Raw genomic sequence first — 14,850 nt, 5'->3', positions numbered from 1 at the left:
TGAAATAAAATCCACACACCATCTTTTCTAAGGAAATGCTATCAGCCCTGAAGAAAACGGGGAAAGGCAAACTTTAAAACCTGCAGGCAGCACTTCTCTTCAGCCTACAAACAGCAACCGTCAATACCGAGTTGATAATTATTTTCTACGAAACACGCAGAAACAACGGGATCCGCTGCAAAGGCACTGTCTACAGACATTAGCACGATGCCACAGGCTGCATTTCCTGTGCCCCAGCGCTGGTCACTGATGATGTGGACTGACACTGAGAGGGAGCCCAGTGACACGCAGCGTTCCCACCAGAAACCGTGGGGAACCTGCCCACACGGATCCCGCAAGCCTCGGTTTAAAATGGCAGCCTACCTCCTGAAACAACAGTCACAACTACGACTCAAACCTGCAAAACTCTGTCTATCACTGATCCACGGGGGGACACACAGGCCCTTCCTCCCAGAGCGCCATCTGCCACAAGCCCCACGTCCACAGGGACACCCGGAGCTGCAGCCCCCGGCCTTGGCGGGGCCTACCAGCAGTGGACGCCTGCTCCACCCGGCTGGGCAGCGATGTTTCGCCAGATCCTTCCCTCAGGGACCTTCCCGAGAGACACTGAGCGGGGCATGATGAGCACACAGGCACACACGCTTGCTCAATCCTCATCCTCATTCATCCTTAAGCACCCCAGACCGGGGTTGTCAAACAGCACCTAGCCTGATATCAGGCAGTTCGTTTCTTTGTTCTTTCTTTCTTATATATGTATTTTAAGAGACAGGGTCTCATTCTGTCGCCCAGGCTAGAGTGCCAGGGGCGTGATCACAGCTCACTGCAGCCTCCATCTCCTGGGCTCAAGCGGTTCTCTAGCCTCAGCTTCCCACAGTGCTGGGACCACAGGGGCACATCACGGCACCTGGTTAATCTTTTTGTTTTCTTAGAGACAGGGTCTCCCTATGTTGCCCAGGCTGGTCTTGAACTCCTGGCCTCAAGCGATTTTCCTCAGCCTCCCAAAGTTCTGGGATTACAGGAGTGAGCTACCATGCCCAGCCGGTTTGTTTCTTAAGTCCACTGTAAATAATTATTTAAAACTAAAATTCTGGAAAAAAAAAAATCAGTACTAAATGTTAACATAATTATCATGCTTAGATCTTCATCTTATTGAAACTAAATAATGTAGACACTAACAAAAACATTATTTTGCCTGCAGATTAAAAAAATAAACTGGCTTAGAAATAGATGTTTTCCAAAGATCATGCTCATGTAATTACTTCTACAACATAATAAACAAGAACAGGCATTGCATCTCTAATTTCATTTAGAGGAAGAAAAACAACTGTTGGTTTATGAAAACCGGATGATTTACACTGACTGAGAATCCTTAAAAATGAACTGATTATTCAAAACAACAAATCAGAAATAAATGACTACAACCTAAAAATATTTGAAAGGTCTGTATGCCACATATTTTATACACGCATATACACACAAGTGAACATGCTTTTAGTACTTCTCGAAAAATAACACTAGATTTGAGTAAATTCGGGCGGATGGAACTTCTACTTGTCATTTCACCCCTTTCGGGCTGTTTGAAAATTTTTTTAAAGAGCAGGTATTGCTTTTATAATTTTCAAAATTAACATAATAGGCCAGGTGCGGTGGCTCATGCCTGTAATCCCAGCACTTTGGGAGGCCGAGGTGGGCAGATCACGAGGTCAGGAGATCAAGACCAACCTGACTAACACAGTGAAACCCTGTCTCTGCTGAAAATATAAAAGAAAAATTAGCTGGGCGTGGTGGCGGGCGCCTGTAGTCCCAGCTACTCGGGAGGCTGAGGCAGGAGAATGGCGTGAACCCGGGAGGTGGAGCTTGCAGTGAGCTGAGATCGCGCCACTGCACTCCAGCCTGGGCAACAGAGCGAGACTCCGTCTGAAAAAAAAAAAATTATCGTAATAAGTATCACTTTCAAAAAGAAACAAATTTCATCTTCATTTGTGAGGCAGGACAGGCAGCCAGTCCTCTGGGGTCCAATTCAAGGTCTCCCACTGCCTTAGCTGTGAGGTGTGGACACATTCACAGGGGCTAGAAACAGAAGCTGCTCCTCCGAGCACCGCTGGAGCACCCAGCCAGCGGATGCCCCCACCCCGCACCTGCCCTGCTCTGGACTGCCTCCCAGCACACCCCATCAGCAGCAAAGCCATATCGACAGATAGTTTCTAGCCAAGATGCAACGTTTCTTCACTTGTTTTGGAAATGATGAAACAATAGGAAAAGGTAAGCAAGCCCATTTAGCCTGAACATCAAGAAAACAGCTGAGTGTCAAAGAAAACGACTTCTACCAGAAGACCGATTATCACGTGCGTACATCTCCTTACGATAAGGGCACTGAATCTTTTTAATAAAAACCACACTTCCTCTTACAAAACGGTGGTCATCACAGTGTTTCAGCAAAAGCCCAAGGCCAAATTATTTGGTTTATACATATTACTGCAAAGGGTCTAGGAAGACAGAACTATTAAATAATTTAAATAGTTTCACCGTATTTGCTTCAAACCTAGAGTGCACAGAATTTCCCTATAACCGGTACGATCGGGACTGCCAACAAAATGTCTCCTGGAGAACTCATCTGCAGCCAGCGGCCCTCAAGCAATGAGGTGCTGCAGCCACACTCAGCGTCCTCCTCCTACAGAGCCCGTGCTGGGTCTGGACCCAGACGCTCACGCAGCTTTCATGTGCATTTCCTTAATTATCAGTGACGTGAAACATCTTTTCGTGTTTCTCAGCCAGGGGTACTTCTCATGCTGTGCGGAGATCTGTCTTCTTCTGTTTAACAGGACCACATACACATAAGGATATGAATCCACTACTACATGGCAGGGATACTCCCGTCCTTAACGTCACCCTGGTGACTTTGGCCACACCATGTCTGGTCTTTCCCTTCCCTCACTCACGTCCTGCTTCTTAGAAAGCCTTTCCCTAAGCCAAGAACACAAGAATGGTCTGCAATGGACTCTCCTACTCTGACTGTTTTGACGTTTAATACTGCAAGCCATTAATAATTCATGTAACCCATCTGTAATTCCAGTTGGTACACAGGCATCGTTTTATTTCCTGTTGGGCATTTCCGCCTGGACATCAGGCAGGCTCACAGGTCCAAATCACGTCCCAGGCCTGCTCCTCCCTCCCCAGGGCGCGTGCCCTATGCCCCCTCTCCATTCCCGCCCTGACATGCCACCTCTGGCTGGCTCTCTGCAAGCGCCCTGGCCGTCTCCCTGGCTCCCGTCTTGCCTCTCAAGCCAATCCTTGAGAAAACCACCTGAATGATCCACCTACAGAGACGACCTACAGACTCCCCCCATGGCTGCCTGCACACATGGTGCTGGTGCAAATGCTGCTACTTCTCCCTCCTCACTTCCCATCCGTGCCTTAGAATCCACCGTGGCTCCAGGGAGCCCTCTCCTCCCCACCCATTTACATGCCGCTCCTCCACTCCTTCCTTGCAATGAATGTCCTCCTGCCTGAGGTGCCCTCCTATTTCCTGACCCCCTTCCGCATCTCCTCGGTCTAGTTACACCCCAAACTCTGCCTAGCCAACTTCTCCTCACACTTAATATTCAGCAGAAACACCGCCACCAGGAAGCCCCCATGGGCCTCACCCCACCCCGGCTACTGTCAGTTCTAGCACTCACTGGTGATCCGCACTAACACAAATCATAATGATTATTTCTCAATGACTCCTTCTCTCCAAGTGGCCCTTGACCTCTGTGAGGGCAGGAACTGTGCCTCACTGACCTTCAGCTCTAACTCTTGCTTGCAGAACAAGTGAACGCTGCACGTGACTGGAAGGGGGTGCTCTCCACACCACGCACCCTGCTCGCTTTGCCACTAAGCTGACAATCCTCCAGTCTCCACCACTCTCTACTCCTTACCTGACTACGCTCCGGAAAAATCCTGTACAGGAATTCATGCGTGGACACAGGGCCGTGTGTGCAGGAATTCGCGGGTGACCACAGGGCCGTGTGTGCGGGAATTCGCGGGTGGACACAGGGCCGTGTGTGCGGGAATTCGCGGGTGACCACAGGGCCGTGTGTGCGGGAATTCGCGGGTGGACACAGGGCCGTGTGTGCGGGAATTCACGGGTGGACACAGGGCCGTGTGTGTGGGAATTCGTGGGTGGACACAGGGCCGTGTGCGTGCGGGAATTCGTGGGTGGCCACAGGGTTGTGTGTGTGCAGGAGTTCACGCATCACCACAGGGCCGCATGTGTGCGGGAATTCGCGGGTGACCACAGGGCCGTGTGTGTGGGAATTCGCGGGTGGACACAGGGCCGTGTGTGTGGGAATTCGCGGGTGGACACAGGGCCGTGTGTGTGGGAATTCGCGGGTGGACACAGGGCCGTGTGTGCGGGAATTCGCGGGTGGACACAGAGCCGTGCGTGCAGGAATTCAAGGGTGGTCACAGGGCCGTGTGTGTGGGAATTCGCGGGTGACCACAGGGCCGTGTGCGTGCGGGAATTCGCGGGTGGCCACAGGGCTGTGTGCGTGTGGGAACTCGTGCGTGGCCACAGGGCTGTGTGTGTGTGGGAATTCACGGGTGGCCACAGGTCGGTGTGCACTGCGCTTGGACCTCTCATTTTTCCTCCCAGCGTGTTCAGGCCTTCATATGCTTCCTCGTCTAACCAGAACAGGTATGTCAGTTGCTCCATTCCCAACAGTAATTGGCAACAGCAGTCTCACGGTCTTACATGTTCTGGAATACACATCCACACCACTTCCAGATCACCCTTCTAGCGCTCTGTCCTCCCCAGCACCAAGTACTAGGCTCAAGGTGAATACTTTTCCGTTTGGAGCAAGTAAAGACATAATAAAGTCATCTGTTTTTCATACTGCAGATACAGCTCACATCTTCCAATGATATTAAAAATCAAAATAAATAGAATGGCTGAGAACAAAGTGACCAAAGGGCTGCTCTGTGTTCAAACTACACATGCCCGAGGGGTGTCTCCCCCACTGCCAGGACCCAGGGAACCCGGCACCTGGATGTGATGACATCCACGCTGCTTGTCTGAGACCTACAGTTTAATTCTGCACAAATGTTGAAAGTGTCTGTCACACACATGTTACTGCCTAAATTCACAACCTACAGCCATTCAATTCAACCTAAGCAACTAAATGAAAACCAAAGTACCAACAGAACAAGCATGCTTAATTATAGACACAATTTAAACTGTAAAATTGAGTAATAAATTACATGAGATGCTTAATGAAGTAGCAACAATTAGAATATACAACTATATAAACAGTGCATTATAAGAAGCAACATCACATTCTGTATTTTTCATCTGACACTTACTAGTTTATTTTATCCCAGTGGAAGCAAACTGCTTCAAATGTGATATAGCAGGCCTGGTCTCCTCTATCTATAAATCAAGTGGGTGAGCAGTCCAAAATAGCAACGAGCTCCACATTTAGGAAGCAAGGGGAAGAAGAAAACGAGGGCAGGCTTTCAATCAATGAAACAACACTGCAACCCTCTGGCAGGCAACACAAGCACAACCACCCCACCAAATACGCACAGGGAAAGGTGAGGCCGACAACACTGAGCCTACCGCCCAAATAGTCCTGTTTCCAATCTGCTTGACGAACCCCGATGTGGGAACTCCCTTTCCCGCTGTGTTCAGGACCGCTTCACCGGAATCACCAGTGGGCGTTATGACATGCAATTCAACAGCCTCCAGGAGAGGCGATTCCAGGACTCTCACCTCACTCTGCAACACTGCGGTAAAGGCAAGGGTTGAACGCTGAAGGATGCTTTCAACCCATCACTGCTTCTCCCACAAAAAAGCACTCCCTGGCATTTACTGTAAGCAGATTTGAATTGGATTTATTTTCAGAATCTGGAGACACTATAAAGTAGACTAGGAGACCATTTGATCATCATAAATTCAGGACCAGGAAACAATGGTTATGAGCTGACAACACACCCCATTAAATATCAGCGTTCTTTGAAAACAGGTCACCAGGCCGGGCTCACGCCTATAATCCCAGCACTTTGGGAGGCTGAGGTGGGCGGATCACGAGGTCAAGAGATCAAGACCAGCCTGACCAGCAGGTGAAACCTCGTCTCTACTAAAAATACAAAACTTAGCCAGGCATGGTAGCGTGTGCCTGTAGTCCCAGCTACTCAGGAGGCTAAGGCGGGAGAATCACTTGAACCCGGGAGGCAGAGGGTGCAGTGAGCCGAGATCACTCCATTGCACTCCAGCCTGGGCAACAGAGCAAGACTCTGTCTCCAAAAAAAAAGATGTGCTGAATATAGATGTTAGCATCCACTCTCTTCCACATACCCCTTTGAGAAAGGGCTATTTTTTAAGGGCATATTTCATTGAGAACAAAATGAAAGGGAGAAAAGAAAATAGCAATACATTTTGGGGAGCTAGATAGATGAATAAAAACTGACTTAGGCCAGAAAAAGTTGAGTCATAAGCATGCAATGGAGAACATGGAAGAACAATCTAACCTTGATCATGGAACCCCCAGAAGGCTCCAAAAACAGTGGCACTAGTTTACAGTTGGAAGTGAGGGTATAAGACGGAACTAAAATACAGGAGAGACGGATACTCACCATCCTTTCAAGAAGCAATTAGGCAAAGCCACGTGATCATCTCAATTGGTGCAGAAAAGCACTTCACAAACTCCAACACCTTTTCATAGTAAAAACACTCAACAAGCCAGGAATGGAAGGGGAACATCCTCACATGATACAGGTCATCTATGAAAAACTCAGTGAATGTCATATTCAAATTTTTCACCTCAGATATGCAAGAAGACAAGGGGTGGCCACTTTCACCACTGCTCTTCAACACTATCCTGGAAGTTCTCCCCAGAGCAATTAGTCAAGAGGCATACTAATTGGAAAGGAAGATGTAAAACTATCTTTATTCTTGGATGACATGATCTCATATCTAGAAAATCCTAATGAATCAACAAAAAAACTGCTGTTAGAACTAACAAGCAAACTCAGCAAAGTTTCAGGATACAAGATCAATAAAAAGTCAGTTGCATTTCTACACACTAGCAATGAACAATCGGGAAGTGAAATTGGGAAAACAATTCATTTTACAATAGCATCAAAAAGTATTAAAAACTTAGGAATAAATTTAACCAAGGAAGTGCACCACTTGTACACTGAAAATCACAAAGCACTGTTGCAAGAATTGAAGACAACCTACATAAATGGGAAGACATTCCATGAACGTGGATGGAAAGACTCACTACTGTTAGGATAGCAGTACTCCCACAGTGATGTACAGATTCAATACTATCTCTATCAAAACCCCAATGGTCTTTTTTGCAAATATGGAAAAACTGATCTTTAAATTCACATGGAACTGCAATGGGTCCCAAATAGTAAAAAATCTTCCAGAAGAAAGGCAAAGTTGGAGGACCCCGACTTCCTAGCTTCAAAACTTACTACAAAATAGTGTGGCATTGGGAGGCCGAGGTGGGTGGATCATGAGGTCAGGAGTTCGAGGCCAGCCTGCCAACACGGACGGTGAAACCCCGTCTCTACTAAAAATACAAAAATTAGCTGGGTGTGGTGGCGGGCACCTGTAATCCCAGCTACTTGGGAGGCTGAGGCGGGAGAAGCGTTTGGACACGGGAGGCAGAGGTTGCAGTGACCCGAGATCACGCCACTGCACTCCAGCCTGGGCGACAGGGCAAGACTCCACCTCAAAAAAAAAAAAAAAAGGGTGGCATTGGCATAAAAACATACAGACCTGTAGAACAGAACTGGGTCCAAAAATAAACCCACACATTTAGTCAACTGATTTTGACAAGGGTGCCAAGACCACTCAATAGGGAAAAAGCAGTCTTGTCACAAATGATGCTTGAACAATATCCACGTGCAAAAGAACAAAGTCAGAACCTACCACACATCATACACAAGAATGAACTCAAAATGGATCAAAAACCTAAATACAAGAGTTAAAATGATAAACTCTTAAAAGAAAACACAGGACAAATCCTCCTGACTTTGGATTTTGCAGAGTTCTTAGGTATGACATCAAAAGCATGAGCAACAAAAGAAAAAACAGAAAAATTAGAGTTAATCAATTTAGAGTTCATCAATTTGTGCATCAAAGGACACTAACAAGAGAGTGAACAGACAATCCAAAGACTGGGAGAAAGTATTTATTAATCATATGTCTAATCAGGGTCTAGTATACAGAATAAAGAATTCTGACAACTCAAAAAAAAAAAAAGAGGCAACCCAATTTAAAAATGGAGAAAGAGGCCGGGCACGGTGGCTCACACCTGTCATCCCAGCACCACTTTGGGAGGCCGAGGCGGGCGGATCACCTGAGGTCGGGAGTTTGAGACCAGCCTGACCAACATGGAGAAACCCCATCCCTACTAAAAATACAAAATTAGCCGGGTGTGGTGGCGGGCACCTGTAATCCCAGCTACTCGGGAGGCTGAGGCAGGAGAATCGCTCGAGCCCGGGAGGCGGAGGTTGCGGTGAGCTGAGTTCGTGTCATTGCACTCCAGCCTGGGCGACAGAGCGAAACTCCGTCTCAAAAAAAAAAAAAGGGGGGGGGGGGAGCAGGGAAGGACCTGAATGAGAATTTCTCCAAATATACACAACAGCCAACATGGACATGAAACAATTCTCAACTTCACTGGTCATCAGGTACATGCAAATCACAGCCAAATGAGACGCCACTTCAGACCCACTAGCATGGTCATCCTTTTTGGAAACTAAGTGTTGGGGGCATGTGGAGAAAGTGAACTCATATGTTGCCGATGGAAATATAAAATGGTGCGGCCACTGTGAAAAACAGTTAGGCAGTTCCTCAAAAAGCTAAACAGAGTTACCATGTGACCTGGCAACTCCATTCCTTGATATATAACCAAAGAATTAAAAACAGATGCTCAAATAAAAACTCATCCACAAATGTTCATAGTAGCTGCATTACTCACAATAGCCAACAGGTGCAAACAGCCCAAGCGTCCATCAACAGACTAATGGATAAACATAATGTGGTATATCTATACAATGGACAATTATTCAGTCATAAAAAGGAATGGAATACTGATACAGTCTACAACATGCGTGAACTCTGAAGACATTATCTTAAGTGAAAGAGGCCAGACACAAGGGGCTGCATACTGTATGATTCCATTTACATGAAATGTCCAGAACAGGCCAATTCAGAGAGACAGAAAGCAGATTAGCGGTTGCCAGGGCCTGGGGAGATGGAAGAATGGGCAGTGGCTGATTAACAGGTATAGGGTTTCCATCTGGGATGATGAAAAAGTTATGTAAGTAGGTGGTGATGTTGTTTTACGTTACGTAGATTTTAGCACAATCAAAAACAAAAAGCAGGTGAATGAGAGGATACTCCACTTATGAAGTAAGAACATATCACAAATTTTAAAAGAGGAAAAAAAACCAGCTCTGGGAAATTTAAAATACGATGGCCAAACTAAAACGCTAAATAGATATACTGGAAGAAAAAGAGGAAATCTAGAAAGTAGAACAAACATTAAATGGGAGAAAGATAAGAAAATTATAAAGCCAGCCCAAGCCTTCCAGCCCAAACAGTAGTATTTCCAAAAGAGTCAGAAAAAAAAAGGGTAAACAAAGAAAAGGAAATTATTACAGAAATAATTTGAGAAAACTAAAGGCTTCAAAAAACTATCAGGTGTCCAACAACAGATGAGAATAAACCAAAACACACGGTGTTTCTACACAGTGGAGATGTAGGGAGTAAAAACAGATTGCACACAGAAGCATTCACACAAAGCATTAGCAATTAGAGCCGCAAGCATTTCATGGGCAATACTATTACTGAAGCTTAGAAGACACAATTATGGGCAGCTTCCCACCTGGAATCAGAGCCAGGCGCAGCAACCACAAGCTGCAAAGCGAGAGCAGAGACCTCGGACCTCACCGCCCACCTGCCCTGGGGAGCCCTGGGGAGCTGGGAGAAATCCTCCCCATGACGGTGACAGTGGCAAGGTGTTCCCCGCCGCTGCTTATTTTGCGCCAGACACCGTTCTGGGCACTTTGCAGGCGCAACAGGGCGCGAAGACCACGCGCGCGCCTCCAGGCAGGCTGAGGCGAGAGGATCGCTTGAGCCTAAGAGTCCGACCTGGGCAGCATAGAGAGACCACAACCCTACAAAAAATACGACTATCAGCCGGGCGCGGTGGCTCACGCCTGTGATCCCAGCGCTTCGGGAGGCGGAGGCGGGAGGATCGCTCGCGCTCAGGAGATCGAGACCAGCCTGGGAAACACAGCGAGACCCCACCTCTTAAATAAAACCGTCTCCCCACCACCCCACCCACGGCCCCGCCGCTACTTCCAGGGGCTGGGACCCCGCAGCGGGGTCCAGGCGGGCAGCTCGGGCCGAGGCCTGAGAACGCGGGGAGGACGCTCCTCCATGCCCAGCCCGAGCCGCCCGCCGCGGCCTCCCGCGCCTCTCCCCGCTCCGCCCCCGACCCCGCGCCGCGACCCGGCTGGCGACACCCCGGGAGGAGCAGGACTCCTGCGCCACGACCGCCAGGGTCTCCGGGCGTCTTCACCTGCGCGGGCCGGGGTAGCTGCGGGGCGCGGGACGGGCGGGGGCGGCAGCCGTTGGCCCAGGAGGCCTTGGCGCAGCCCGCGCTGAGGGCGGCCAGGCCGCGACCCCGCGTCCTCCCGGTCCCCGGGCCCCGGCCCCGCGTCCCCGCAGCCCGGCGCCCGCTCCGGGGTCCCCTCGGCCCGGCCCGCCAGGAGCTCACCTGCCTCGCGCCGCCGCCTCAGGCCTCGTCTGGGCCGCCCAGGCCCGAGAAGACACTCTGCCCGCGCCAGCCAATCGCGGGCCGCGCCCCAGGCCGAGGGCGGGAGCAACGCAGGCCTCCACCAATCGCGAGCGCGCCACCTGAAGCGTTCTGGCCAATGACGAGGCGGCTACGGGCCGCGGGCGGAGGAGCGAGGCGGACTCCAGGCGGGGGAGGGGAGGGGGAGGGGGGGAAGGGGGAGGGGCCTGGATGCGTCACGGGGTGGGACGGGCGGGGCCGCTTCTCGGTAGGGGGGCTGCACCTGGAGGAGGGGGACTGCATTCGGGGGAAAGGCCTGCATCTGAGGGAGGGCTCCGCACTTAGGGGAGGGGTCTGCACCTGCTGGGGACTTTGCATCTGGGGGAGGGGCCCGCAACTGGGAAAGGGGTCTGCACCTGGGGGGAGGGGTCTGCACCTGGGGGAGGGGTCTGCATCGCGGAGGGGTCTGCCCCTCAGATACGGGGTCTACGTTGGGGAGGGTTGTGCATCTGGGGGAAGGGTCTGCATCTTCGGAAAGGTGTGTGCATCTCGGGGAGGGCGTCCGCATCGTGGGGAGAGGTTTGGATCTGGGGGAGGGGTCTGCATCTCCATGAGAGGGTCTGAATCTCCAGGAGGGCGTCCGCGTCTTGGGGAGGGGCAGCTGCGGCTCCGGGAGGCAGCCCCCGCTTCCCACGGGGCTCACCTCGCCCAGTGCCTCCTTGGCCTTCCGCACGTCTCCCATTGCTGGCCGCCGCCCCCACCCCAATTCCCCGCAGCTCCGGGCGTGCGCAGGCGCTCGCAGGCCGGGCTCCTCCCGCGGCCCCTCCTCCCCAGGCGCCCTTCTGGGGAATGTGTGGGGTCTGCACGCGCAATCTCCTGCAGGGCCCCTGCTGATGGAAACGCCGGCTCTTCCCGCGTGGAATTCGCAGGTTCTCTTCTCCGTGCTGGGGACTGCACCGCGTCTTGCAAATACTGATTTGTTCTTTGCATTTTTAAAACGAAGTGTAATTTACATACAATCACGTTCACCTTTTTTGCTCTTGTTTTTTTTTTGAGACAGGGTCTCACTCCCGTTGCCCAGACTGGAGTGCAGTGGCGCAGTCATAGCTCACTGTAACCTCAACCTCCCCAGCCCAGGTGATCCTCCCACCTCAGACTCCTGAGTAGCTGGGACTACAGGCGCGCCTGGCTAATTTTTTTTTTTTTCTTTTTTTGAGACGGAGTCTCTCACCGTCGCCTGGGCTGGAGTGCAGTTGCGCGATCTCGGCTCATTGCAACCTCCACCTCCCGGGTTCAAGCGATTCTCCTGCCTCAGTCTCCCCAGTAGCTGGGATTACAGGCACCTGCCACCATCCCCAGCTAATTTTTTGTATTTTTAGTGGAGACGGGGTTACACCATGTTGGCCAGGCTGGTCTTGAACTCCTGATCTCATGATTCGCCTGCCTCAGGCTCCCAAATTGCTGGGATTACAGGTGTGAGCCACCGCACCTGGCCTTTTTTTGTATATTTTTGTAAACATGGGGGGGTCTCACTATGTTGTCCAGGCTGGTCTTGAACTCCTGACCTCCAGTGATCCTCCCACCTTAGCCCCCCAAAATGCTGGGATAACAGGCATGAGCCACCGCACCCAGCCAATAAAGCCTTTATTTACTTATTTTTGAGATAGAGTTTCGCTCTTGTTATCCAGGCTGGAGTACAATGGCACAATCTCAGCTCACTGCAACCTCCACCTCCCAGGTTCAAGTGACTCTTGTGCCTCAGCCTCCTGAGTAGCTGGGAGTACAGGTGCCACATCCAGATAATTTTTGTATTTTTAGTAGAGACGGGGTTTCACCATGTTGGCCAGGCTGGTCTGGAACTCCTGTTTTTTCCTTTTTGTTTTGCTTTTTGTTGTTGTTTAGAGACAGGGTCTCGCTCTGTCATCCAGGCTGGAGTGATCATGCAATGGTATGATCATAGCGCACTGCAGCCTCGCCATCCCATGTTCAAGCCATCCTCCCACATTAGCCTCCTGAGTCGCTGAGACTACAGGCACACATCACCATGTCTGGCTAATTTTTAAATTTTTTTGTAGAGATGGGGTCTCCCTATGTTGCCCAGGCTGGTCTTGAACTCTTGGTCTGAAGCCATCCTCTGCCTCAGCGTCCCCCCGCACCCTCTACCACACCTGGCTAACTACCTTTTTTTTTTTAACCAAGCATTAACTCTGATGGCCCTTACATTGCTGCTAAAACCCTGCATTAGATCTCCTTTTTAAACAGTCACATCTGTTTGGGGGAAAGATTCTGACAGATAGCTGTGCCAGAACCCACCACCTGGGTCTGTCACTAGAGAAGATGGACATTCAAATACTAGGATCGTGCCCCCAAAAAGGCTGGCCTCCACCCTGCCCACCTGGGGCTAGTACGGCACCCCCCTAAGGCCCCGGTCCATGGAGTGGGTTAAGGGAGGAACAAGAACAAGCAGGTAGGAGAGTCTGGGGGCTTCTGTGCCTCCCGAAACACAGCTTGGGTCTGTTTTCTTTGGCCTGGCCAACCGTCCTCATTTCAGAAGAGGACATTGGACAACAGGCTGGGCTTCGGTCCCTAAGGCTTTTCCCATCTTCCCAGCGCTGCAGAGCAGGATGGAGCGGGTAGCACAGCCATTGACATTTCAAAGAAAGGGAAATGGAGGCAGGGGCCAGGCCGGCAGCCTGGCTGGAGTGAGACCGGACGCAGTGACCCCGTAGGCGGTCTCACCGTCTTCAAGGCCACCATCTCTGCTGCAGAACTGAGGGCAGCAACGGCCCATTTCGAAGCTCCCGGGGGAACGCAGTGCTTTTTTTCTTGGTGAGCTCACACCTCAAATATGGCAGCAGGCTGTGCCTTTCAGCGGTAAACAGAAACCGGCTCCTGGGAGACGAGTCAGAAACCCGAGCCCAGAGGCTTCGTGCCATCTGGATGAGGGTGGCTGCGCAATGGCCTGGGAGAGAGTCGGACGAAGGAAAATTACCTCCAGCCGACCTCCTGGAGGCTCAGGAAATCCGTCTCTCTCCCTTTTTTTTTTTTTTTTTTTTTTTTTTTTGAGACAGAGTTTTGCTCTTGTCGCCCAGGCTGGCGATCTCAGCTCACTGCAACTTCCGCCTCCCGTAAATCCCTTTCTCTTAAGGAAACAATTTGGCTTCTCCGCCAGCTGCTTCCCCATCCTGCCTGTTTCTGGTTCCTTCTTTGGGCGGGAAGCATCCGCAGAGGAAATGGTTTTTGGTGGGTGGTTGTCCCCTGCGGTGAGTGAGGGCGGCCTCTGCTGTGGTTTCAGGGCGTGAGTCTGTGGGAAGTGGTGAAAGGAACTTGCGGGAGAGCTGTAACAGATTTCAGCCAGATTTCCCAATGCACAGAATCCAAAATCCATGCACAGACGCTCCCAGTATTGACAGAGGGTTTGAACTCAGCCAGATTTCCCAGTACACAGAATCCAAAATCCATACACAGATGCTCCCAGCATTGACAGAGGGTTTGAACTCACTACAGGCTGCAGACATGCATGCTGGGCCCTGAAGAGCGTTTCATTTACTTATGTATGTATGTATTTATTTGCTTACTTAGTTTTGAGAGAGAGCCTTGCTCTGTCACCCAGGCTGGAATGCAGTGGCACAGTCACGGCTCATGGTAACCTCAAACTCCTGGGCTCAAGTGATTCTCTTGCCTCAGCCTCTCCAGTAGCTGGGACTACAGGTACCCACCACCATGCCCAGCTAATTTTATTTTTTTAACTTTTTGTAGAGATAGGGTCTTGCCATGTTGCCCAGTCTGGTCTCAAACTCCTAGGCTCAAGCGATCCTCCCACCTCGGCCTCCCAAAGTGCTGGGATGACAGGTGTGAGCCACCTCACCTGGCCTTCTCCTCTTTTTTTTTTTTTTTTTTTTTTTGAGACGGAATCTTGCTCTGTCACCAGGCTGGAGTGCAGTCGTGTGATCTCGGCTCACTGCAAGCTCCGCCTCCCAGGTTCAAGCAATTCCCCTGCCTCAGCCTCCCGCGTAGCTGGGATTTGTGGGGAGGATGGTGGTGGACGAGAGGG

At 50.7% G+C, this 14,850-nt stretch overlaps 1 protein-coding gene across 34 annotated transcripts in view; it reads right to left on the bottom strand.

Annotated features, from left to right (window-relative positions):
* The window catches only part of SUN1 (Sad1 and UNC84 domain containing 1), a 59,109-nt gene extending 47,590 nt beyond the window's left edge, over nt 1–11,519 (bottom strand). For 15 of the 34 annotated variants that reach the window (XM_054545590.1, XM_063725606.1, XM_024241227.2 and 12 more), the window contains exon 1: nt 10,779–10,850. The gene's annotated coding sequence lies outside the window, so the exon portion shown is untranslated. 34 annotated transcript variants of the gene reach the window in all.
* Nucleotides 11,520–14,850: the final 3,331 nt, after the last annotated feature.

Source organism: Pongo abelii, chromosome 6 (assembly GCF_028885655.2).
Source record: "Pongo abelii isolate AG06213 chromosome 6, NHGRI_mPonAbe1-v2.0_pri, whole genome shotgun sequence".
Taxonomy (NCBI): Eukaryota; Metazoa; Chordata; class Mammalia; order Primates; family Hominidae; genus Pongo; species Pongo abelii.
This window is presented reverse-complemented; position numbering and strand designations above follow the sequence as displayed.